This window comes from Moschus berezovskii, chromosome 3 (assembly GCF_049115385.1).
Source record: "Moschus berezovskii isolate FMDL1 chromosome 3, NW_MosBer_1.0, whole genome shotgun sequence".
Taxonomy (NCBI): domain Eukaryota; kingdom Metazoa; phylum Chordata; class Mammalia; order Artiodactyla; family Moschidae; genus Moschus; species Moschus berezovskii.
In genome coordinates, this window is record NC_142462.1 from 86,009,973 (window position 1) to 86,037,308 (window position 27,336).

General features: G+C 47.3%; 1 long non-coding RNA gene across 2 annotated transcripts; it reads right to left on the bottom strand.

Moving 5' to 3' along the window:
* Nucleotides 1–14,528: 14,528 nt before the first annotated feature.
* Nucleotides 14,529–21,424, bottom strand: LOC129552086 (uncharacterized). 2 transcript variants are annotated; one of them, XR_016037050.1, is made up of 5 exons: nucleotides 20,680–21,424; nucleotides 19,562–19,736; nucleotides 18,796–19,009; nucleotides 16,304–17,548; nucleotides 14,529–14,647 (listed from the first exon to the last, which is right to left on the bottom strand). It is a non-coding gene; the product is annotated as an uncharacterized LOC129552086 (long non-coding RNA). The 2 variants fall into 2 exon arrangements; XR_008685183.2 differs by having other exon boundaries at nucleotides 16,304–19,009.
* Between the last annotated feature and the right edge of the window lie 5,912 nt (nucleotides 21,425–27,336).

Consider the following 27,336-nt stretch of genomic DNA (forward strand, 5'->3'; position numbering starts at 1 on the left):
ACTCAACCTGGCTTTATCTGGCATTTCCTCGTGATTCAATTCAGATGACTCCAGAAGTCATCGCTTCCTCCCAGGAGACACCGTGTGTCAGTGTGTCCCCCTGAGAGACACAGAACTTGGCCACTCGATTAAGGAGGAGTCTGCTCATAGAGATGGGCAACAGGCATGTGAAAAGATGTTCAACACTGCTAATAATTAGAGAAATGAAAATTAAACTACAGTGAGGTGCTACCTCACTCTGGTCAGAATGGCAATCATTAAAAGGTCTACAAATACTAAATGCTGGAGAGGACTTGGTAAAAAGGAAACCCTCCTACACTGTTGGTAAGAATGTAAACTGGTGTCGACACTGTGGAGAACAGTATCGAGTTTCCTTTAAAAACAAAAATAGAACTACAATATGATCCAGTGATCCACCACTGGGCTTATATCCAGAAAAGGCAAGAACACTAATTCAAAAAGATAATGTACCCCCAGGTTCATAGCAGCGCTATTTACGCTATTTAAGACATGGAAGCAACCTGTATGTCCATCAGCAGAGGAATGAGTAAAGAAGATGTGGCACACACATACAAAGGAATGCTGCTCAGTCGTAAAAAGAGTGTAACAATGTCATCTGCAGCAACATGGATGGACCTAGAGATTATCATGCTAAGTGAGATAAGCCAGACAAAGGCCAATAGCATATGATGTCACTTATATGTGGAATCTTAACAAATGATACAAATGAACTTATTTACAAAACAGAAATATACTCACAAACATAGAAAACAAACTTATTGTTACCAAAAGGGAAGTCTAGGGGCAGGGGATGGGTAAATTAGGAGTTTGACATTAATAGACACACACTATTCCCAGGTGATGCTAGTGGTAAAGAATCTGCCTGCCAATTCAGGAGACATAAAAGATGCAAGTTCCATCCCTAGGTCAGGAAGATCTCCTGGAGGAGAGCATGGCAACCCACTCCAGAATGTTTGCCTGGAGAATCCCCATGGACAGAAGAGCCTGGTGGGCTACAGTTCACAGGGTCACAAAGAGTCAAACATGACTAAAGCTACTTAGCACACACTATATATGAAATACATAAACAACAAGGACCCACTGTGTAACACATGGAACTATATTCAATATCTTGTAATAACTTATAATGGGAAAGGGTCTAAATCACTCTGTATGTCTGAAACTGTACACCTGAAGCTAATGCAATATTGTAAATCAACTCTACTTCAATTTAAAAAAGGAGGAGTCCGCAGGTTTGTCTGTTGTAAAATCACTGAAATTAGTTTGTGATGAGTTAAGTAGTTTGTGGGAGCTTCTTTGAGACAATGTGTCTTGTCTGTCATCAAATGTCCACTGAAAGCGGTCACACTGCTGGCATTGGCACTTTCTCTGTGTTCATGTTTCCTTAACTGCCTGGAGCTCCACTGCCTGTGGGACCAGGCAGTGCTTCTCAGACCTGTGGCTCCTGCAGTCCTGCTCAGCATCTTCAGAAGCCCAGCCTGCAGCTCCAAAGGGCAGGATCCAGGAGGAGTGAGGGATGGTGAGGCCAGGGTGAGGACATCAGATGCAGAGCCATGCCCTCTGTCCTGGCCCCGGAGGGCCCCTGGGTGGCTTTGATGCCCATGCCTGGTCATCACAAGGACCTTGTCCTGGGTCTTACTTTGTTCTAAGGCTTCATGAGTTCTCTATTCCTCTGGGCAAAGAATTTAGAGCTTTGATTTTGAAACCAAATTTGGATTCCTGATCCAAGAATCCCTGTTTATTTAGCAAGTTGTAGTCTAGAATCGATGCCAGGAAAGGATTATTCATGAATGCTTTGATGAGTGCCTCTGCCTGGGAGGACAGGCTGCAGGTACTATGCCGTCTGACTCCTCCACCTTCATTCTTCACTTGAGAGTGGTCTTGTCGTAAATGATCTTAGCTTAATTCTAATGTTGCCTTTCCTGGAATGGATGTCTGGTTCTTCAATTCTAAAACCAAATCAGGATTCTAGATTCTTCAGTATTGAGATCTTAGGTAAGTTTTCACTGAGTAACATAACCCAGGTGAATTCATCTCCGAGGATTTTGATTATCTGTGAACTTAGCCTGACTGTGTGTCATTCGTAGTGCGATCATGTCTGCAGTCATGTGACATGGTGGAAGAGAGGCTTTTTTTTTTTAAACCTGCACTATAAGCACTTTAGGGAAGAGAGTCTTAACAGCCCAGGATGTGACTAGATACAGGGTAATGTTTTTAAACGCACAAATGTGATTCTTACAATTTCAGACGCAATGTAGTTGTGATACTGTGCTATGTATGCTTCTTTATTAACGCACTGTGCTAAGTCACTTCAGTCATGTCCAACTCTGTGCGACCCTATGGACTGTAGCCCACCAGGCTCCTCTGTCCATGGGATGCTCCAGGCAAGAACACTGGGCTGGATTGCAGTGCCCTCCTCCAGGGGATCTTCCCAACCCAGGGACCAAACCTACGTCTTTTATGTCTCCTGCATTGGCAGGCAGGCTCTTCACCACTAGGGCCACCTGGGAAGCCCTATTAACACATCAAATAAAGCAAAACCCAGCAGAGCATGCAACAGACATCATAATTTCAATGAAATGGAATGATGAAGGTAAACCACATTCAGACTCTCTGACATAACTGGAATGACATGGAACCATTTGTGATTTTTTGGTGACAAAAGTTTCAGGCACTGCTGGCAGTGCTGTAGCCACCTCCAGCCCGGTGTGAAGAGGGGTAGTCAAGCCTTTCCTGCCACCTCTAAAAACCAGCTAAAAACACTGAAGTCAGAGTGACAGAAAACACACGTGTGTGCATATGCAAGCATGTATGTGTGTGTATTTCACCTTTATCACTGATAAGGCGCCTTGGGAGCTGCAGAACTCAGCCTGAAGCCACAGCTGGGCTTCTTCCCACCCCTGACACCCCGTCTGTCACACCTTCCATGGCAGTTCAAGTACATGAAGCAGACAGTTATGCCAATGGATCCCCAGGTACAAAGAGGAAAGAGAGAGAGAGGCAGCTTTCCGACCTTCTAGAAGGAGGGACTTATGAACTTGACCTCTGGGGCACCAGCTGCCTCAAGCAAGTCCGGCAGGTGAAGTCCCAGGGCTCATGCCCATCCCTGCTCCTCACATCGCCAGTCAGAGCAGGGGAGGAGAGGCTGCCCTCCCAGCTCCTGGTTCGCAAGTCCAGCGAGGAGCAGGGAGGGCTTCCATGCCCTGAAGGCCTTCCCCCTGAAGTTCAGGGTCTGCAGTGCTGGGTAGTGGTCCTGATTCTGCCTCCAGGAGCCATCTCCAAAGGGAGCTGCTGCTTCTTCATGACTCTGGAGCCTCTCCCCCAAGAAGACTCCAGAGTGGGCAAGAAGAGAACATGGCTGAGACTCCAACCCCCTCCCCACCTCCAGACCCTAAACAAAAGCTCTTGTTTCAACATCACATTATGCCTGTGATGACTTATTTTGTCACCTTGGCTAGACCACGGTGCTCAGTATTTGATCAAATACCCACCAAAGTGTTGCTATGAAGGTATTTTTACGATGTGATTAACACTTAAATCCATGGGCTCTAGTCAAAGTACATTACCCTCCAAGATAGGTGTGGGACTCATCTAATCAGGTGCAGCCTGTAAGAGAATAAAAGACTGAGATTTCCTGAGGTAGAAGGAATTTTGCTCCGTACACCCTTTGGACTCAAGATTGAAGCATAAGCTCTTCCCTGGGTCTCCAGCCTGCCTTCTGCCCTGAAGATTTCAGAATTGACAGCTCCACAATTGTATGAGCCAACTCCTTAAAATAGGTGACAGATAGATATAGACAGACAGGCAGACTTGGAGTAACAGGGATTAAGAAAGACAGAGAGGAAAAGGAAAGAGAGATTGAGAGGTTCAGAGACAGAGAGACAGAACAAAGGAGAGAAAGCTCATCTTTCTTGGAGATGAGGCGAGCAGAATGACCGGAAAGGGACAGGAGCACGGTGGTCAGGTCCACCAGGGCCAAGCCAAACCTCTGTGTCCCTCACACCTTGGAGACAAACAGAGTGCCCTCAGGCCAGACCTACAGAGCAGCTCCGGGCACCTGAGCCACACAGCCTCGAGCAGGAGGAGCAGGGAAGACACGAATGAGGCTCCCCGGCTCTTCAGGTGAGGGGCAGGGAGTCAGGCATTTCTGTTCCCCTTACCCAGAGGCAGAACTGATAACCAGTGACGAAGTCAAGATGTGACAATCAATCCCCCCACTCTCTCTGTCACACACATGCCACACACACACACACAGAATCTGTTGCGCCGGCTTCATTTTTGTTCTTGTTCTTGCTGCTACTTATTTTGTGACTTTCCTGGATTAATTCTGTACATTCTGTACTCCAGGCAATGCATGCACATTGAGTTCTCACCTTTCATTTTTTCCATTATTTTTATTTTTAAGCCTGGCTTCCTATGAGTTACCAAGGTCAGTGTCATTTAGCGGTCAGCTTATGATGTTCTTCAATGCAATGAACCACCCGTTGCCATTTTGCTTGTCCATTTCCTTCCTGGGCATAGACGAAGCCCTTTGCATGCCCAGGAATGTGGCAGAGATTTTTGAGGTTTCCTATGGTCATCAGCTCTCCAAGTCTCCCTTTTACATTTTTGGCCAGGCTTTTTTCACATCAGCTGAAGTTATAACTATGTGGCTACCGTATTACTAGCAGATTGCTAGTGTTTTCTATAATTGGATAGGGCTTTTTTTTTTCAGAGTTGAACTTTGAGTCATATCAAATGGAGACTACCAGGGGAGTGAAGATTTTTGAGTTGACTCTGTTCCAAGCTTTGGGCTTTTAATGGATCTCTCAAAATGGTCATTCCTCTGTCAGCTGTGAGTTTGCCAACTTTTCCTGACATTATCTGGGGAGCGAGGGCAAATGTCAGAGCCTTAAGTTCCACCACCACACACCCTGCTGCTCTTAGGAAAATTCAGATTTTTTTTTTAATATAAGTTTTTTTAGTTTGTTCTGGGTCTGTGATTAATTTCCAGAGTTCTTAAAAGGTGGGGTTCTTATTGATTTGTCATTATGTTTGTTGCTTTTGAGGAGAAGTAGTTTCCTAAGATCCACCTTTCCAAAAGTCAGTCCTTCTCAACAGCCTGTATTTTTAAGCTGCCCTGGAACCCTGGTAGGCTGCAGTCCATGAGGTCGCTAAGAGTCGGACACGACAGAGTGACTTCACTTTCACTTTTTACTTTCATTCATTGGAGAAGGAAATGGCAACCCACTCAAGTGTTCTTGCTTGGAGAATCCCAGGGACAGGGGAGCCTGGTGGGCTGCCGTCTATGAGGTCGCACATAGTCAGACACGACTGAAGCAACTTAGCAGCAGCAGCAGCAGCGAACCCTTTAGGAAGCTGGTAAGGTGTAAAGCATGAAATGATGATAATAGTCATCCTACAATATAAGATTTTATTTTTTAAAAAACCTTCCTTTAAAAAAAAATCATTATTGAAATATTTAAGAGAATTTCCAAAGCATTAAGAATAGAACTTTACAAGCTATGTCTTCAGTCTGCCCTATTCCAAGTTGTCCTAGTTTTTCAATAGAACCTAATATGGCATTCAAACTAAAATGCACTTCCCAACAAGTAAGACACTTTTTTGTCTGTGAACCTGACTCAGAAGGATCCTTTAAAACCTCATCAAGAAGCTATTATCTAAAGATTTCCTCAGTTTGACAAGAGCAAATGCTTGTAAACTCAAAAAAAACCTGCCAGTCAATGCAGCAGCAAATGCGAACCACTGATAAATCATGTCTGATTAAAGCCACAGGGTGGAAAATCTTAGCACACCTGTATCTAGGCAGCCACCCTCACCAAAATATTTAAGAAACACCCTGGTGGAACAAAATCTGCACTCCCTTTTAGAGACTATTAAAAACAGAAATTAAAGTCTGCAAACAGCTGATAAGCTGCTCCCACTGCTCAAAATGTTTTCAGTTATTATGATTGTTGATTCTGAATATTTCCAAGATGATGGATGCATGTGGTGCTCACAAAGCTTGCACATTGCTTTGGAGAATTTATAAAGGGTGAAAGCCCCAGGCAAGGAATTTGCACATCTCTGAGACCAATATCCATCAGCCGTGGGCTTTCTGTTGCTATAGCACAGTGATTGCTCACAGGGAGAAAATCAATCAGGCATCACCAAAGATAAAAGGGGAGCTGACACCTAAAATGTACCCAGCCAATGAGAAATTAGAGTCAGACCCAGCCAATGTTTATCATACATGCTCTCATCTGTGTAACTTCAGTAATTACAAGGCTTAGGGCAGGTAAACACCCAGACACAATCCATTCACAGCCCAGCCTGAATTTTTTTCCCATGATGGCTGCTGTCCCTGGGCCTTTCCACTTATATCTGCAATAGCTATGGCACACAGGTGCTAGACTCAGGCACAATAGTGGTGGCACATGGGCTTAGTTGCCCCACAGCATGTGGAATCTTCCCGGACCAGGGATCAAACCTGTGTCCCCTGAACTGGCAGGCAGATTCTTAACTACTGCACCACCAGTGAAGTCCCTACTGTAACTTTATAGTCAGACTCAACCCTCAGGTCCCACTTTCTTTTCCTCAGGACTTTTTGGATGTTTCTCCAGTGATTATTGATCTCCAGCCCTGGCATAGCCTTCTTACTCACCTTCGGGTCAGCTGAATTAACTCAGTAGAGATTTTTTTTTTTTTTTTTGCATGAAATTACTCATTGGCTTTATATATCTGGAAATTTTAAAGAATGTTTCCTTGTCTCCTATTACCCTTATACTCAATAACAATTTTACTAAGTTTAACATTTTAGGGTAACTGTTTAATTGCCCCCAGATAATTACCCAATTATCTTTTCACATTGAATATTGCTAAGAAATATGAGGTCAGCCTGGTTTCCTTCTCCTTATATATGAATTGCATTTTTTTTCTCCTTGTATATGAATTGCATTTTCCTCAAAACATCTTTTCTCTTAAAGTTCAGTAACCTAACAAAATATGCCCATTTACTACATCCATTTAATAATAAATTTTTCTATACTATCTCCTAAATGAATCTCTTCAATCTTTAAGTTCAGATTTCCTTGATTTTAATAATTTTTTCTACCACATTTTTTAAAACTTCTGTTCATTGATTGGATTTTCCAATTAAGGTTTATAAATGTTATTTTTATTGGATCATCTAAGTGTCTCATCAAACATGATATTTTTCCTAATTGTTTTAATATCTGCTTGCAGCTCCTACTTGTCCACGATTTTTTCAAGGCTTTACTCTAGAAAAGTTAACTAAAATTTAGTTGTGTGTACTCTGCTTTCTAGTTATTTTTTTCATTATATAAAACTTGAGGACCTCCCTGGTGGCACAGTGGATAGGAATCCGCCTGCCAGTGCAGGGGACAAGGATTTGATCCCTGGTCCGGGAAGATTCCACATGCCGCAGAGCAACTAAGCCTGCGCACTGCAATTACTGAGTCCACACACCTAGAGCCTGTGCTCTGCAACAAGAGAAGCCAGCTCAACCAGAAGCTCAAGCACTGAGACGAAGAGCAGCCCCACTCACCACAACCAGAGAAAGCCCACGTGGAGCAATGAAGACCCAGTGCAACCAAAAGTAATAATAAGTAATAGAATAAAATGAGGAAGAAAAATTAAGTTTAAAAACCATGATATTATTTGAGTTCTAAAATCTCACTTTGTATTGCTCTACCAGGCTTTATTGGATTTCCTGAGTTCTGTTGTCTTTCCTGAGATTGCACTAAATGTCACTGTATTACTACTCAGAGGAGTGTTGGCGCCCTCCTCAGGGTACTTACATGGGCATTTCCTTTAACTCACCATGGAGTTCTAGAAAATGTCAAACCTTGGTAATTGTTTTTTGTTTTTTTTTTGCCTCTGCGAGATCTTGCCATTTCACAGAGGTAAATAAGAGCTTCCAAATTTGAAGTCTTCTTGAAACTTCTCTCTAGGCTGTACACCCACCCTTTGTCTACTTCTCCCAGAATTAGGAAATTTACTTGAAAACTATTAGAATTTTGTTTTCTCCTCTTTTCCCAGTATTGAAGGAGGAAACAGACAGAACAGGCTCCGTCTTAGAAGCAGGACTCCATCTTGGGATGGACTGTGGACTTTGAGCTATATGCCCAGTATCGATGGAAACGACATACCAACTGGAAAACCAGACCCCCGGATAGGAGAACCCCAGGCTCATACCCAGACTCCCCATTGCCTAAAAGAATACCCTAATTATCTGCGTAACCAAATAGAATCCTAAATTCTATTATGCTTATCGGGGTATGACCACAGGCCTGTTGATAACTGTCCACTGTTAACTACCTAGGCTTAAGGCATTTGAATCATGGGTAGCTTTGTATCTTTCTCTTCCTTTGTTCAGACTAATTTCAGGAAATTTGGGGAGGTGGGTTTGGGCACGTACACTTAGGGTATATGAGGTTTTCACAAATGCTGGTTGGGGTCCTTGGCTAAGAGGAGACTCTGCCTTGGGCCCGTCGGTGTAATAAACTGCACTTCCTATCTGCATCGTCCTTCTGAGTGAGTTTGTTTCCCGGAACGCGTGGCTACAACAGTATCCTCTCTAGGGAATTGTGAAGGTGTTCAATGTTTCACAAGAATCATCTCCTGCTTTCCATGGCTGCCATTCTCAAATGCTATGGCCTGAATTTGTACCTCTTTCTTTGATAGTTGGAAATTTTCTTGCTAATCTTTTTGGTTTATTCATCTCATCAAGAATTGGATAAGGGAGATTCTAAGACCTGAGTTCATTATACCATCTTTACCAGAAAGTCGTTCTAATCTGCTTTCTCAATAAGCAATAGCTTTGTTCTCAGAGGAAATTCTCAGAAAACAGGAGCGGCAAATGTCAACCCACTAAACACTGTGGAACCTTCTAGTCCTCTCCATGCCGGTGGAAGAAACAAGAAATAAATGAGCAAACGGTGTTTACAGAAGTAAACTAATGACACGACTAAAGCGAGAAGGTGCAAACTTCTCACTGCACAGCTCTGCCGTGTGAACAGTAGCGTTTGAGATGGGACCTCAGGCAGCAAACCAGGCGTGCTGATCTGGGGTACCAGGGTGGAGACGTCTGTTCTCAAGCCAGTCAGCATGAACACATACAGCACAGACAAATTTCAAAAGTGCACGTTCAGTGTGCTGTTTCACACTCACATGTGCACACTTCATGCTCGTGGACTGACCGGGTCCGGGCCAGCCCGGCTGAAGATCTGCAGCTTCACAGCATCCCAGTTCCTAAATGCTTTGGACTAAACGGCCTGTGGTCACAGATCAGAGGAGAACACTCTCCCCCAGAGGAGCTGTTGAAGTGAAAAGGGGAAAAAGAGCAACTGGTTTTTCTCTGTCCCTTTTCTGAGAACAAAGAAGATAAAAAGAACAATGAGCAGGCCTGAACATTCCTAGGTTTTTCACTTTAACTGCTCCTACCTCTGCCTGTCTGTAACTAAGTTTACTTTTCTGCCCCCTAACTCAGCAGGAGCTACAATTTACATTTTCTTCTTTGATTCTATGCTAAATACATCCTAAATACATACCCTTACAACACCCTTCCCCTTGTAGTTACAAATCAGGAGTGTTCAGTTCAGTTCAGTGCAGTCGCTCAGTCGTGTCCGACTCTTTGTGACCCCATGAATCACAGTACGCCAGGCCTACCTGTCCATCACCTTAGTCACTCAGTTTTGTCCGACTCTTTGTGACCCCATGGACTGCAGCCCTCCAGGCTCCTCTGTCCGGGGGGATTCTCCAGGCAAGAATACTGGAGTGGGTAGCCATTTCCTTCTACATATTAGAAAGAAGGCTGCAGAGCCACCCAACTGCCAGACTCAACTACTGGGTTACTCACACCAGTTTATGACTGTCTTTGAGACAATGAAAGAGGAAAAGAATCAAGATCCTATCACCTTTGTTCCTCATCACCGACTCCTGACTGCAAGCCCTTGCCTTATATGAGCCCCTAGACTCCTCGTGGAGGTGGGCACAGTTCCTGAGGCACAAGCCTACTTACTGCTTTCCCCTCTCCTCCGACTGAGAATAAAAGTGACCTTTCTACTTCCTCCAAACTCTGTCTCCACATTTTTCCTTTGGCTTCAGCAGACAGAGAAGGCCTAGATTTTGGCCAGCAACAGGGTTCACGCTTTCCATGAATGCAGACGTCTTCATCCTCAGCCGGGTCTCACTCGTGTTGTGACCCAGGCTTCAGGGTCCAGGGAAAAGGCCAAATCCTGCGGAAACCATCTCCAAGCACTGCTACTGAAATGATCGTACCCTTTCTTCTGAATCACAGAAATGAGAGACAGCCAGGTCAGGGGCAGGGAGAGAAGAAGTGTTCAGGAGGTCTTTGCCCAGAACATTAGAAGTTTCCTAATGATTATAAGTGAGAGGTAAGCTAGGGGGACATCTTGTCTTACAGAGTGAACACCCACCCTGGGTGGCCAGCAGAAGCACCCTGAGTTCAAGAATTTGAACTGTTGAAAACCAAGAGACCTCACTCCAAACAAAGTTTAATTCACTTTAAGGAAGGCTTCAGCTCAGGACACAACACAACAAATATACCAGTGGGGTACAGACTTGCACAGCCTCTCATGTCTCCAAACCCTCCACAATTGAGACATACATTGTCCTAGAGGACAGGTGAGCCCAGACCATCTCAGCTATGGGAAGTGATCAGCCTTTTTACCTTCCTAGCACACAGCCCCAAAGGACTCCTAGTAACCCATCCCAGGTGACACCTCATCTGTACTCTGTTATTCATCGTGGGATTCTGGGGCATGGCCCAGGAAACTGGTTAGATTCTTATTCATCTTGGATTGACCTCCCCTATAAGCTCACTGAGGCAGTATTGCACGGCAGATGCTAGGATGGGCCACAGCAATCATCCATGGGTACCACTTTCCATCCGGGAGATGTGAAGGCACTGGGTATGGAACCCCTCACCCAGCATTCCAACTAGAACAGCAAGGTAATAGGCTTCGGGGGTGTGGTCAATTTGAAGTTCAGCCCTAGGTGGAGGAACTGGTGGGATTTTTTCTGAGTAAGGGAAGGAAAGGATTCAGCTTGCTATGTGTATTTGGATTGGCTCCATGCAAAATACGACTGGCACCAGAAATTTCTCTCTGAAAGAGGTAATTGTATAACAGTCCAGTTTGCCTCTATGGAGGAGTGCTTTGGGGTACTTGGCTTATCACTTCCTACAAAAATGGCAGAAATTAGGAGATGGAAAACAGAAACTGGAACCTGAAACAGCGAGCAAACCCTCTTTCTGGGGGTGAGGCTATCATCCCAGGAGTGCAGGCTCTGTAGAGCCCAGATTTCTTTGTCTCCAGTTCCCACTGCACCCCAACTTCTGTGTCTGGTGTCTGATGAGGTGCGGAGGCCCTGGGTACATCACAGGCTGAGGGCTGAGTTCCACCACCTTGCCCCCAATATTCTGCATACTGGAGCCAATATGTTGGCCCCCAGTCCGGAGCTGCCCAGTTGATGGATATGGGGCCCAGGTGGAACCAAGGAAAGATTTTGAGGATCTGCAACTTTAGGCCAGCTCACTAGATCTGGTTCTCTCTTGCTATCTGTCTCTCTCTGTCCATCCCAAGGGCTCAGGGGATTGGGGTCCAACATTCCTAAACACCCCTACTTGGGAGGCCAACCTCAGCTGCAACTCCCGCTGTGGGAAAATATAAACCGTGGTCCTGCATGCTTGTAATCACCCTTGTTGACAGGTAGAGCAGGCTGTCAACAACCCTGGAACCTCGGAGAGGAGGGCCCAGGGTGTGGTTTTGTTATCAGATACACACAGACAGTTGGTGTGTTGGAGTCTTTTGTTGATTAGTGACAAATACAACTCTGACAACCACTTGCTGTGTAATCGTTGGAGACCCCGCAGTAGGGGCAGCCCTGGCCTCTGGCTTCTGTGATGGACCCTGCGGGCCCACAGTTCTGGTGGGTGATGGACCAGGAGGCATTCACTGCTGAGCAGGAAACAGCGGCCTCCGTTTGAATTCATTAGGCAGCCGATCACCCATGCCAGGCCTCTGTGTACCTGCAGGGGCCCTTTTCTGCCGTTCTCCGCTGCAGGCATGTTTGGGCAAATCTCTGTGTTCTGGTTTCTCTGGAAGGTCTGTGTCTAGAAGAGAGCAACCACAACAAGTTGGAAAGCGCAGCCCTTAGGTCTCTGCCCTTGCCTGTTAGCCAGTCCTGGAAACACAGGAGGTAGATTCAGAAGGACATGCCCCTGCCCAAGGGAATCAATAAACCTCACATTTTAGAGGCAAATCTGTATTGATTAATGGATCCTTAATAGGCACTTACATAAGACCTTTAAAAAGGAAATGAAAGCCTCCTAGGCTTTTGAATTTAAATATGCTGACTCTCTAAAAAAAAAAAATTCCCCATGCTGTGGAGGGGGGGACTCCATCTCAGACAGGCAAATGGAACTGAAGTCCACCAACCTTGAATTTAGATGCTGTTGCTAAGCAACAGGACCAGAAGCAAAGAATGTGACTAGTTGTTAGTAAAAAGGAAACAGTACCCAAAAAAGCCTAAAATATCAAGATTTTTTAAATGTCAGTATGCTCTGAGAACACAAAAGAATTATACAAGGATTTGCTGGATTACAAAAAAAATTTAATATTACATGTCACAATTCATCCTTGGACAAATTTAACTGGTCTGATCATTTTGATATAAAATACTACTGTTTATCTTCTCCTGTATTATAATCATGGTGTGGAATACAATACAGGCAAAGTAGTTGTGTTTATTTCCTCTTAATACATTGAATTAATTTGAATGCCTTAAATTTCCTATTCTGGTTTTATGAGCCACTGTCACCGTTTCCACTGAATGTTTAGCGTTATGAGGATGTAGTCATGTATTCAATCAAATTGAACTGTAATAACTAATGTCTATATTTTTAAAAACTAAGATGTACATGTCAAACCAGGCTGCAAATGCTGTGGGGTCAACAGTCAGGCCAACAACATCCGCAGGGAGCATGTGGCTATAGTTGGCTGAAATATCACTTCCAAGATGCCTCATTGGCTCTGAGTCCTTGACTAGTGATTGATCTTTGATTATCCAGATTTTTTTAAATATTTATTTTTTATTTTTATTTATTTGGGTGTGTTGGGTCTTAGGTGCAGCATGTGGGGTCTTAGTTCCCTGACTAAGATCCAACCCTGGCTCTCTGCACTGGGAGCATGGAGTCTTAGCCACTGTACCATCAGGAAAGTTCCCTATCTGGAAATTTTTTTAACAAATTAAATTTCACAAAGAGAAAGTATTGAAAATTGAGTTATCACACATGTTCATGTATACAAATACAGATTTGCTCTTTTTCAAGTTTCCATTGGGATGATAACTTGGACACAGGAATTGTCATGTGCTGATAAAGTTAAGAATATTGTGAAGCAGACTTCTCTGGCAGCACAGTGGATGGGAGTCCGCCTGCCAGTGCAGGGGAAACACATTCGATCCCTGGTCCGGGAGGATCCCACATGCCACAGGCAACTATGCCCTTGCGTCACAATTACTGAAGCCAGCTTTGGGGTACAGAAACCACAGTCACTGAGCCCGAGTACTGCAACTACTAAAGCCTGTGCGCCCAGAGCCCATGCTCCACAGCAAGAGAAGCCACCTTAGTGAGAAGCCCACACACCGCGACAGACAGTAGCCCCACTCACTGCAGCTAGAGATAGCCTTCGCACAGCAATGAAGAGCCAGCACAGCCATAAATAAATAAATTTGGGGGGAAAAAAAGTATCATGAAGCTAAAGTTGGATGCTGCATTCATATGTCAGGGCTGCTATAACAAAGCACCACGAAACAGGTGGTTTAAACAACTGTGATTTATTCCCTCCCAGTTCTGGAGGCTGGAAGTCCAAGATCAAGGTGTCCACAGGGCTGGTTCCTCCCAAGGCTGTGGGAAACACTCTGCACCTAGCCTCCACCCTGGCTTCTGGTGGTGTGCTGGCAATCTTGGTGTTCTGAGGCCTGTAAAAGCATCACCAGATGTCTGCTTCCAACTTCACAAGGCTTTCTCCTTGTGTGCACCTCTGCATTTAAATTTCCCACTTACAAGGTTATCAGTCATTGGATTCAGACCATCCTACTCCAAGATGACTTCATCTTAACTACATCTGCAACGACCTTACCTCCAAATGAGGTCATATTCTGAGGTACTGAGCATTAGGGCTTCAAACATATGAATCTGGGGGAACACAATCCAGCCCTTTACTAAGCCCATCATTCAGGAATGGGGCTGTAGCCTCAGGCAACATCTCAGCCCCAAAGCCCTGGGAGGCAGGTGGCCCAAGTTCTCAGGCTCTAGGGCTGGCATCACAGGAGACAAGGAAGGTCCCTCTCAGCAGACAGCAATAGTCCACACAGCAACAAACACCCGCCCAGCACAGCCAAAATAATTAAGTTTTTTTAAAAAAAAAAAGAGAACAAAAGGGAGACAAGAACCTCCAGACAGAGACAAATCTCTAGAAATGGTCTGTTTTTAATGCAAATTATTAAGGAGAACTTGGTTCAAACATGGAAGAGCTCTTCATCTTCTTTGCAGGTTTCCTCACTAGTGAGATAAATCCAGCTTTGACGTGAATTAGTCTATCTGCAAGAGAATGACATTTTTAATAGTGATCTTTAACCATGAGATTGAATTAAATCCAACAAAAAAATCGCCAACAGAAAAGAGGCTTTCTGGGAGGACAGAGGCCTGGGTAATGCCCCCTCAGAGGTCTGAGACAAAGAGAGACCCACGGGAGCAGTGGCCAGGAACCAGATAGTGGGAGCAGAGACCAGCTTACTGGACACTGAGAACTGACAGGTGGAGGTTGGGATGACTGGTGAATGACTGGTGAGCACCGGAGGGATGAATATCAGGCTGGGGAAGTACCTTCAGGAGGGAATGAAAATTCCTTAAAGCCAAAAAGTAAGTCACCAGGACAAAGGCACTGACCTTCACCAGAGACCATCCAGGGGACTTCCAAGGGGCTGCCTACCAGTGCAAGGCAAGGAGGGAGGACCACAGAGTGCAGCCCGAAGGGAGGGCAGGGAGCATCCTGGGTCCAGGAGGCATATGTAGAGAGGGCCAGTCCCTTCATTCTTGTTCGTCTGTGAGCCCGTCTCACTCACAGACACCCAGGCACAGGCCCTGTTGGAGTTCACTAGTTCCCAAGCTTTCCAGGTGGCTCAGTGGGAAAGAATATGCCTGCCAACGCAGGAGACATGGATTCGATCCCTGGGTCAGGAAGATTCCCTGGAGAAGGGAATGGCAACCCACTCCAGTGTTCTTGCCTGGGAAATTCCATGGCAGGCTACAGTCCACGGGGTTGAAAAGAATCAGAGACAACTGAGCAACTGAGCAGATGGGAAACCTCAAATCTGAGAAACACAGTCAGTAGACATGGTGCTGATTGGACAGCCAACCTGAGCACCTACCCTGACTGTGCTGTTTAAAACGCTTGCTGTGTGTCCTTGGGCAATTCCATTGGGTTCTCTAAGCTTCTCTTTCCATATCTGTAAAATGACCTGACTGAAAAAGAGGCTCCACCCCACCCCATGCTGTGCCCCACCCTCAGCACTCATCTGTTCCCCAAGGCCAACACGAAAACCTCCTACCCTGCCACCTCTGAACATAGTTTCCCTTAGTTTGCCAGCATCTGGAACCCCATTTTCCCCAAAATGTTTAAAGGCTTGGGACACAAGAATGTGTTTTTGCTCTTATTGTCTGAATAACTTGGCCAATTATCACCTTCAATTTGCTATGCAGATGGGGTCTGGCTCAAGAGTGGTGCAGATTAGACCTCCTGCAATAAAGCCTGTGGTGTCTGCAGAGAGGAGCCCTCTCAAATCACTAAGGGCTGGTGTGGTCCAGGGTGGAATTTAGAGAGAGTTTCTATTGAGTCCAAGGGCACCATGACTGCCTGGGGCCACTTATAGTCTACTGCACAGAAATCAAGATTGAGGATCATTGGGGTGTGAGGCTCTGAGATGGCAGCAGGCCAGTCCCTTCTGTCCCTAATGGAGCTTGTCCTGTCACGTCTGCAAAACAGGTTCTCAGCCTACACATGGGGCTTAACCACGAGCCCAGAATAAAGACCCGACACCAATCCCACAGTGTTGCTGGTACCGAGCAGACCTGAGAAATGTTTGCCTGCTGGCTGGCTGGCTGGATGAGTGCATGGGTTTTCCCATACTTTTAGACAGGAAGCTGATCCCATATCCCAGGCAGAACTGACTCGGAACCCAGGCTCTGCATCCTCACCCTCCATCAGCCAGAGTAGATGGTCCAGGAAGAGCTCAGCCCCCAGGGCGGGCACATCTGCCACCCGAGGACCAGGAGTGCAGTGAGGAAGGATACGCCCACAGCAACAAAGGCAGCGGTTGAAATACAAATGGGATAATGATATTCAGTGTCTAACATTTAAAAAGCCAAATGCCCACCAGCCAGTTCTTCCAACATGCATTGAAGGCTGGTTGTGGCCAAAGTCTGCAGAGGTCACCTCCATGGTTGGAAATCCAGCCTCCTGAGGGGTAAGTGGTGGCCACATCTCTGCAAGGCTTCCATGGCTTCAGAGAGATGTGAGGGGCACACCTGGAGGGGGCCAGGCCAGGGACTCTGCTCTCTCTCAGGACAAGGCTGACCCAAGACCTTTCCACAGAGCCCCGGGGACAGGCAGGCCCCTGAGGAGGGGCCTCAGCTGTGGGAGAACCCTCACATCTAGCATCCCCAGCCAGTCTCTGAATTAAGATGCTGAGGTTGAACCCAGGTAAACTGCAAGGTGGGATTCTACACAGTCGGGCAGAACCCTGACGGAACAGGGCAGGTGGCTTTCTGGAGGTGTGGGGGGGACCCAGGATGGGGAAGGACGAGGCTCAGGACACCCCTATAAAAGCCAGTGCCCTGCAGACCAGGGGGCCCAACCTGGCCAGTCCACACACTTCCATCCACCCCTTCAAAACCTCAGGGCCCTGTGCCTCAGCTCTCAATAAACCCACACCAGGCAGCTAGAAAATTTAGTGGCTCTGCTTTGAGCTAAAATTAAATGCAATTTGTGTGGGAACATCAGCTACCTGTCATTCAGCAGAGGCCAAGTGCAGCTGCCAAGCGCTCGGTTCACCCAGAAGAGGAAAAGCATTGACACTGTGCTCCCTGCAGTGTTCCCAGATGTCAGGTCTACAGTTAGGCAACTTTGGGAGGGATCCTGGGGTGGGGGATGGGACAAGGTATGTCTTCTTCAGGGCATTAGTCATCTCTTGGGTGCTCACCTGAGGGGTGGGAGGTTTCTGAGCAGCAAAGAACTGTCCAGTCCTCCAAGTTGTGGATTCGGCAGCCTATAGGACCCTCGAGACTGCCCTGGAAAAACTGCCTGGATTTCAGCGCCCAGCCCCACCTAGCTGCCTTCGCTCTCCCCTCACAAGAAGTGGGGCTTCCCTGGTGGCTCAGATGGTAAAGAATCCTCTTGCAATGCAGGAGATGCAGGTTCTGTCCCTGGGTGGGGAAGATCCCCTGGAGAAGGAAAATGACAAACGACTTCATTATGCTTGCCTGGGAAATCCCATGGACAGTGGAGCCTGGCAGGCTACAATCCATGGGGTTGCAAAAGAGTCAGACATAACTGAGCACAATGCAACCAGATCACAGGAAATGGATGGGGTAGGACGGGCTCGCATACCACTGCCCAGGGGGACCATACCCCCTCCACTTCCCCAAGGAGTCTACAGCAAGCAAGAGGGGCTGCCAAGGGGGTGAGTGTGTCCTTGCACACCTGGAGAGAGCTGGACAAATACCAGAGTGGCCATCATTGCCTCTTTTTCTGAACTTTCCCAACTACCCCTACCTCCATTCTACCAAGATGCCTTGTACCAGCTGGAACCGGACTGGTTTAAGAAGAATCCCATTCTGGGCCTCCAGAAGAGCTCAGAGGTTGGCTGTGGTGTTTGGGGCAGCGAGGCCAGGAGGGGAGGAAGGGGCACTCAGGGTGACTCAGGGCTTTGGTGTCAAGTGATGCCCATTCTGCAGCCCCAGGGGAACTTCCCAAGGCCAAAGAGAAAAAGGAAAACACAGGGTAATTTTCCAGGAACCAAAACTCCTCTTGGCAGCACACAGGCAGTCCCCAAGCCACAACCTTCCTGCAGCGCCCAGAAAGGCCAGAACCTTGCCCCTGTGCTGTGCTGTGTTTAGTCGCTCAGTTGTGTCCAACTCTGTGCAAACCCATGGACTGTAGTCCATCAGGCTCATCTGTCCATGGAACTTGCAAGTAAGAATACTGGTGCGAGTAGCCTATCCCTTCTACAGGGGATATTCCCGACCCAGGAGTCAAACTGGGGTCTCCTGCATTGCAGGCGGATTCTTTATCCGCTGAGCTACCAGGGAAGCCTGCCTAGGCCCTAACCCAGGAGAAACCAAAGCAGGCCAGCGAGGGAATGGGACAGCTTAGTGTGAGGGTGATCTTAGTGTGTGTGGATGTGATCCTGCGTGTGCTGTGAGACCCTGGGGGTGAGGGTGTGAGAGTATAATCCTGAGTATAATGTGAGATTGACCCTGTGTGCGAAGGAAAGAAATGGCCTCCTGGGCTCCCCTGGCAGCTGTGCTGCATTTTTGCCCTGGGGGCAGGCTTGCCACTGAGGCACTGGGCGGTGGCCAGCTGCCTGCTGGCAGGGAGGAGGAGGCAGCCCTCTCTGGTGAGTGCACCCAGGCCTGCAGTGGGAGGCGGGCAGCCCTGCTGACCCGAGTCAGCCCGAGGTTGGTCTTACCTCTCCTTGAAGGATTACCCAGGCTCACAGCCAAGCGGCCTCACTGCACATTGGGAGGTCTAACGGCTCCTCCCTTTGTCTAGGTCTGCCGGCTTTTGTTCAAGCTACAGTGCTTCTACTCTGTCACTTTACCCAGCGATAGTGAAATGGAGCAGGACACTACGGTCCTTGCCCCACCCCGGGTCCTGTGCCGGGCTTTTGTCTGTGAAAAAAACTGAAGCCAAAGAATAGGTTTAATCAGAAATGTAAGAACATGCAGAAGCAAAGGAAAACAGTCAAAGGAGACCATTTAATAGTCGTTGAGTCATTAAGCAAATTCAAGGACCCTTTAGCTCCTCTTCAAGGGCTACAGATAATACTCTGAGGATATCTGTGAGCTGTCTTACAGACAGTGAAACCTCCACCAGGTGCAAGAAGTTAACTGCTTGAGGACCAGACTGTAACCATGACAGAATTTCCAGGACCCTGGCGAGACTCTGCCGCAATTCCGAGAAATGGCCTCGGGGAAATGAGAACAAATCGACCCTGGAACTAGAGATTAATTGTACTTAAAACAATAGAGATGACGCTGGTCAAACCACCGCATGACCAATTTCAAGGTGACTGTCAGAGCTGATTTGTTGTCTCTACATGTAGCCCCCTCTCTCTGTTTTATTATAAAAGCTCATGCCTACTGATTGTCAGAGGTGGGAAGTCAGCCTTTGGCCAGGAGTCCATCCACTGACCCCCAGTTGCCAGCATCTGAAACAAAGCAAACTTTCCTTACCACCAACCTTGCCTCTTTTTTGGCTTTTGAGTGGCGATCAGCTGGCCCCCGCTTTCGGTTACAATAGTCGAGTTGCACCCTGGTGTCCTGGTACACACAGGTACATAAAGGAGCATAAGAAGTGCATAAAGTACATGTGCGCGCATATCCGGAACGCGCACAGATAGGTGTAGATCTGCAGACAGAAAGACAGCAAGACGGTCGTGCTTGTGTGCCGTGGTCACAGTTGGGGATCCCAGTAAAAAGTTGATGGGTCTTGCAACCTTTCTAATATATTTTAAATTATTCAAAATAAACAGTTTTTTATTTTTTAAGTAACATCACATGTGAACCAGGGTTTGGGTTTTCGGGAAAGATGACCCAAACCCGTGTCAAATGAATGCGGGGCTTCGTCTGTGAGCTCTGTCCGCACAGGCCCCCCTCTGGGACTCACTGGACCTCTGACCCACCAGGAGCCTGAAGACCATCCTGCTTCTGGGCCTCATGTAACCTGTCCCCTGCAGCTCCAGCATCCCAGCACCTCTGGAAACCACTGGCCTGGGCTAATTCAAGAGCTCCCCTCTTCCAGGTTTCCGGGACCCTGGCGAGACTCTGCTGCCCTGACAGACTCAGGATGAGATAGCCTCTGCACTCTTAGGAGAGCTGTTTTAGAGCGCAGGCCTATGCCTTCCCACTGCCCGTCACCTAGTGGCTGTCACCGCCCCAGGCAGCCCCCCAGGTCACTGCCCCAATACTTTCCACTTAAAGGCATTGGCCCAAGGGCTGGAAATGGGGCAAACACTTGACCGCCCTGGCACAGGCCCCTGCTCAAGGGGCACCCCCAAAAGCATGGAGGACCCCGAGATGGAAAGCAGGGGGAGTCGAGGGGCACAGTTGTGCTGGAGCAAGCAGAAGAGGAACGAGGGGCCTCACTGGCCTTGGGGAACAAGAGTGGGGAAGGGACCTCACTGAGGGCAGAGCATAGAGTTTATGCATGACACAACCTCTGCCCCGGGTCCCAGAGCACTCTGCGCCTCCATCCCCCCCTTATGACTGGGGCTGAGAAGAGAGCCCTGAGGGCTCCCGGATGGCAGCCCCACCGCCCTGAGTCCCCTCTGGTCAGCTGCCCCTTGCCTTACCTCAGAGGTAAGTCCCAGCCGGTCACCTCCCTCCACAAAGGGAGTCAGTGGGCTCCTGAGGTCCTGGGGTCTCAGCCAAATAAACAGGGAAACCTTTCCATCTCTGTATCCTGTACCGTAGGACAGTGCAATGGACTGAATTGTGTCTCCCAAAATTCATGTGATGAAGCTGTATCCCCAGTGTGACCTTTAGAAAAAGACGTGGGGCTTTTAGGAAAATGATTAAGGTTAAATGAGGTCATGAGGATGGGGCGCTAATCTCATAGGACTGGTGGCCTTATAAAAGGAAGACACCAGGGCTGTCTCTTGCTCTTTCTCTCTCTCTGTTTCTCTGACGTGTGAACACAGCAGGAAGGCAACCATCTACAGGCCAGGAAGAGGCCCCTCACCAGAACACAGCCCTACTGATCTCGGATTTCCAGCCTCCAGACTGTGAGAAATCAATGCAGTTTGAGCTGCCAGTCTGTGGTGTGTTGTTATGGCAACCGAGCTGACTAAGACAGATGGAAAACACATTAAGTGTGCCAAAGCAACCTGCCAGCAGATTCACATTAGCCATCAGGAGATGGTTTTTTAAATAGAATTAGTATCATTTTACCTTCACATCAGCTTCAATAATAATGCTAATAGCTGATGCATACGTGGTGCTTCCTAAGTGACCCTGGACTGCAGGTATCTCTCATGAAGCAGGTGAGGAAGCCCTTACCTGCCTGAGGCCACACACCCAGGGAGGGAGAAACAGAAATGGGCCCCGTGTTGCACTGACCCATGGTTTGCACCCCTCTGCCTGCTGCCTCCAGGTTTGCAAAGCGCTTTCACAGGCATCATTATTTAACACGGATTCACCCAACAGGGCACTGGTGGGCTCCTTCTGCAGCCCACACACTGAGTGCATCAGTGTTGTAGTCGCAGACATCAGAGGCAGCTGTCCCACTGCCCCAACCCTGGGCTCCATGCGGAAGGTAAGAAGCAGTCAGACTGTTAACACAAGTACGTGTAAAGTTGCAGTTATATAAGATTCAATACCATTCCATTCAAAACTCCAGCTGGAAGAATGCAAACAAGCACATTCTAGAATTCATATAGGACAAAAAAGATCTGCAGACAGCTCTGAGCCCTTTGGAAAAAGAATAGAGGGAGGATTTGCTCTCTCAGGCACTCAGACTGATTTCAGAGGTAAAAAGCTGGAAGAAGGACCTTGGTTCTTGTCCTCACTGAAGAAAGAATTCAGTGAAGAAACCAACATTGTGAAAAACATAAAAACATTTATGCGAAGCAAAGTACATATGGAAAAAACAAAATACACGTGAAAGAACACATAGAAGAGCTCAGAATGAGTTGCACCCAATAGGGGCAGCTTAGGTTGCTTATCTGGGGCATTTTCTGGGTTGGTCTCTGGCCAGTCATCTCCATATTGGGTCCCGATGTGAGCATGCACCTCTCAGTCAAAATGGATTCTAGCTGGTGTTTTCTCCCTCCTTTTTTCCTTCCCCTAGACTAACAGCTTTCTCTGTGCACATGTTGGGCCAGGAAATCCACAAGAATGACCCAGTCAGAGCTCTTCCTGATAATCCATCTCAAAGACAAGCTGATCCTGCTCCAAAACAGACAAAGGCCCCTCTAAGGAGCTCAATATGGGAGGAAGCAACAGCAGAAAGCAGAGAAGAAAGGACAGTTTTGTGGGAGGTTTTTTTCCTTATTCCTGACAGAGATACATAAAGCCAGACCCCACATCACAACATTTACAAAGGTGGACACCATGCATGTTAAAGACCTCTCTTGGAAAGGTATAGTTGTAAAACTATGGGAAGAGCATCTTCATCACTAGGGATGTGGAAAGTCTCCTTAAATAAAATGAAAATAATAAGTAAAGTCTTCTTAAATAAAAACATTACCACAAAGTGAAGAAGGGATGGATTTGATGACATCCATATGAAGGACTCTGTCCAGTGATGAACACCATCTCCAGATTAATGGGTGAAACCACATCTCAAGCTGACAGAGTGAAATCTGGACTGTGAGGAATTCCCGGAATGAGTGATGCAAAGTCAGAAACTCCAACAGATAGACGGGGATGAACAGGGATTATGGGAAAGGAAGCCCAACTGTCTAATGAGTCTACGGGACACCAGTGGACATCACTGGTAATAGGATAAAGCACAGCTTTTAAAAGGAAAGGCCAGTTTTTACCCAATAGAATCATACACAAAAGTTAGAAGTGATATGATACCAAGTGCTGGCTAAGATGTGAAGAAATGGGAATCCTCCTGCTCCACCAGGAGGAGAATAAACTGGATTCAGCCATCTCGGAAAGCAATATGCAGCACTCAGAAGGTAAAGCAGGTGCCTGCCCACAACCAAGAACTCTGCTGCAGAGCAGACCTTCCAGAGAGACCCTCACAGGGCTCCAAGAAGGGGTCTGTGGAGGACGTCTATCACCAGATGCAGGGTGGCAGCAAAGTATTGATTGCAGACAACCCTGGCATCCTTAGGAAGAGAACAAACAAGTCAATGTACAGGTTGTTGACTGACCCAACATGCAGTCCCCACTGCTTCGTCTACCTCAACCTGCAGCCTGGAGAACATATGTATTCACTCTTTGCAGATGCCCACGCCAATAGAGTGATTGCCAGTGAGAGAAGCAAGAGTCTACTGAAGATGTGTGGGGACCCCTTGTTCCCTGACCAGTTCAGCACACTAGGGACAGCAGAGATAAGAAGAGGCAGAGACAGAGGCGACAGGTAGAACAGGAAGAGACACGACAGGTGCGTGGGACACGGGTGAGAACAGTGAACGTGGACAGCTGTTCCTTTCCACCCTTCCACTGGGCGCTTTGCTTCTGCGTCTCTCTCGCCTTCTGAACTGGCCTTCCAAGGCATCAGTGGGGTGCACACAGGCCTCCTGTCTCGTTGAGGCAGTAACTCCCGGGTTGCTCGTGGTGGCATCTGTGCTCCCCCCACCCCAGTCTCAGGGCCCTCCCAGTACCTCAGTCTGCTCTTTGTCCCAGTCACTGTGTTCCAGGTTAGAAGCTGGAATTCCCATCACCAATTGCCAATGTGTCCGTCAAGTTTGGAGGTGGGACCCACACATACATCCAGGTAATTCTCTGACACCAACAACGTGTCCTACAGTTTCACTCACTTCTGACACCATCTACCTGGAGATAAGGTCAGATCCCACAGGAGTGACCCTCTCCCTTAGATGCCAGTGGAAAACTCAGGTTGTCACCAGTGCTTCTGACCAGCCGGCTCTAAACTAGAGGTTCCGCAACCCACTCCTTCCTCAGGCTTGATATTAACTTACTAAAGTGGCTCACAGAACTTAGGAAACACATCTGTTCACTAGATCACCAGTCTAATATGTGTGCACGCTAAGTCGCTTTGGTCGTGTCGGACTCTGCCCCCCTATGAACTGTAGCCCACCAAGATCCTCTGTCCATGGGATTCTCCAGGCAAGAATACTGGAGTGGAAGGCCATGCCCTCCTCCAGGTGATCTTTCCAGTCCAGGGATCAAACCCACGTCTCTTATGTCTCCTGCATTGGCAGACGGGTTCTTTACCACTAGCACCACCTGGGAAGCCCCAAGTGGATATAGTTCAGGAACATCCAGATAGTGGAGATGTGCAGGGCAAGGCATGGGGAAAGGGGGCAGAGCTTCCACACCCTCCCCTCACCCTGAATCTCTGAATCTCCAAGTGCTCACCAAGTGGAATCCTCGGAACCTTATTCTTTGGGGCTTTTATGGAGGCTTCATTACATAGGCTGGAAAAGGCAATGGCAACCCACTCCAGTACTCTTGGCCTAGATAATTGCATGGGCGGAGGAGCCTGGTAGGCTGCAGTCCATGGGGTCGCTGAGGGTCGGACATGACTGAGCGACTTCACTTTCACTTTTCACTTTCATGCATTGGAGAAGGAAATGGCAACCCACTCCAGTGTTCTTGCCTGGAGAATCCCAGGGACAGGGGAGCCTAATGGGCTGCCATCTATGGGGTCGCACAGAGTCGGACACGACTGAAGTGACTTAGCAGCAGCAGCAGCAGCATTACATAGGCAGTATTGATTAAATCACTGGCCATTGGTGATTGAGTCAGCCTCCAACTATTCTTCCCTTCCAGTAGGTGGGGTGTTGGGGTGTTAGGATTACAATTTCCAACCCTCTAATCACATGGTTCCAAAGGTGGATCCCCTAGCAACCAACCCCATCCAGAGGTTTCTTTTCTAAAATCGCTTTGTTCACATAACAAGAGACACTTTTATCAATCTCTCCTCTTAAGAAATTCCAAGTGTTTGAAGAGCTCTGGGCCATAAACAGAACAAAGAACATGTATTTCCTATTATACATCACAATATCACAGAGGGTCTCTGGGAAAACCATCAGACCCTGGAGCATCTGTGACTATTTAGAAGGAAAGCATTGAAACATTAGTGGGAGGCTCCAACAAAAAAGGCAGGGCCTGGAGATGGATGAGCCCCACCGCCTCACTGGACAGGGGCCCAGAGGTCACCATTCACAAATCTGGCCTCCTCCCTGGCTAGGTTCCTCTAGAAGCCTAGGTGTTGTCCAACCTCTGCTGAAGTGAGGAACATTCCAGGGAGGAGCAGGGGAAGTGGTTGGGCCTCACCTCCCCGCTTGGGCCCTCACCTTCACCCCTCAGCCCCTCTGGAGTCGCCAGGGTCTCCTGTGGAGGGGAGAGGGTGTGACGGCCTCACTGCTCACCCCACAGACAGAGCCAGCCCACCACCCACACTGGCGCCCTGGCTCCTTCGGAGTCCTGAGGTCCCTCCCCCAACTTGTCTCCTGTCAGCCTGGCCCACCCAGACGCCACTTAGGTCTTACTTCCCTCCACTTTGCAAAGTCCACCCACTTCCAGCTCCAAAATGTGCCTTTGGCTATCCTCATCTGTGGTTTCCTTTTATTCTTCTCATCCTCTGGTTCCTCCTGGGTGGGTGTAGTGCGGTTTAGGTAAATGACGGTATTAATCCACCTATTTTCCTTTAATATAAAGTCCTATCCATGAGTTTACACACCCCACCCGGGGTTCTCTCCCAACTGAGGAAGAAACAGGAGGTGACTGTGATCAGGTCAGGCAACCCACTCAGGCCTGCCTGTCTCCAAGCCTTCAGTCACTGCTTCCCATCTCTTTGCTGCAGGCACCCCTCTGACATCTCACCGCCTCCTCAGAACCCTGAGCTTTGCCTGAGAGGTGTGGACTTTAGACGTCCCATCTCAAGCACAATGCAGCCTGGCTCTCTAGACCTGTTGCCTCATTAGAAATTCAAGTCAGTCTTGAAACTCAAAGTCAAGCAGTGATTGTTTTGTCATATTTGCTATCTGAGTGGAATAAAGTCAGCAGGAGGGAGCCCACAGGACTACGTGATGATGGGGAAACAGACGTGCATTGGTCTTGAGAGGGTAACAGGCAGGAAGGCTAGGGGCCTCCAAACGAAGGAAATAGACCGTAAGTGTCAGACGTTTTTTATCTCTCTCAAGCGGCAGGAGGAAACAAACTACATGGCAGAGTTTTTTCCTTTTCTATACAAATTTAAGAAGAAGAACTAAATTTAGCGAAGAAGAACTAAAGAGCCTCTTGATGAAAGTGAAAGAGGAGAGTGAAAAAGTTGGCTTAAAATTCAACATTCAGGAAACTAAGATCCTGTCCCATCACTTCATGGCAAATAGATGGGGAAACAGTGAGAGACTTTATTATGGGGGTCTCCAAAATCACTGCAGATTGTGACTGCAGCCATGAAATTAAAAGACACTTGCTCCTTGGAAGAAAAGCTATGACCTACCTTGACAGCATATTAAAAAGCAGAGACATTACTTTGCCAACAAAGGTCCATCTAGTCAAAGCTATGGTTTTTCCAGTAGTCTTGTATGGATGTGAGAGTTGGACTATAAAGAAGGCTGAATGCCAAAGAATTGATGCTTTTGAACTGTGGTGTTAGAGAAGACTCTTGAGAGTCCCTTGAACAGCAAGGCGATCCAACCAGTCCACCTTAAAGGAAATCAGTCCTGAATGTTCATTGGAAAGACTGATGCTGAAGTTGAAACTCCAATATTTTGACCACCTGATGCAAAAAGCTGACTTATTGGAAGAGACCCTCATGCTGGGAAAGATTGAAGGCAGGAGGAGAAGGGGCGACAGAGGACGAGATGGTTAGACGGCATCACCAACTCGATGGACATGAGTTTGAGTAAGCTCTGGGAGTTGGTGATGGACAGGGAAGCCTGGCATGCTGCAGTCCATGAGGTCACAAAAGAGTCAGACACGACTGAGTGACTGAACTGAACTGATACAAATTTAAAAGGAGGTTTCTCTTAAAAATTCTGTGTTACCATGAAGACACCTGGTTCCACCTGAACTTAATTTTTCTCAAACCTTGAGCTAACCGATGTATTTTTCTTATGGGAATGTTTTTCTTAAGCTGTGTTAATGAACTATGTATGTACCCTAGACTCTGTCTTTCTTCAAGTGGGTTCTGCTTAAGACTCAGAACCAATAAGGGCTCAACAAACCAGTATGTTTCACTCATCCATTGTTCTCCTAATCTATGTTAATGAAACTATATATTTACTTGGAAACTTGACTTTCATCAAGATTCATGTCAATTATTTTATGGCCCGGGATGACTCACCTTGTGCCAATGTTAT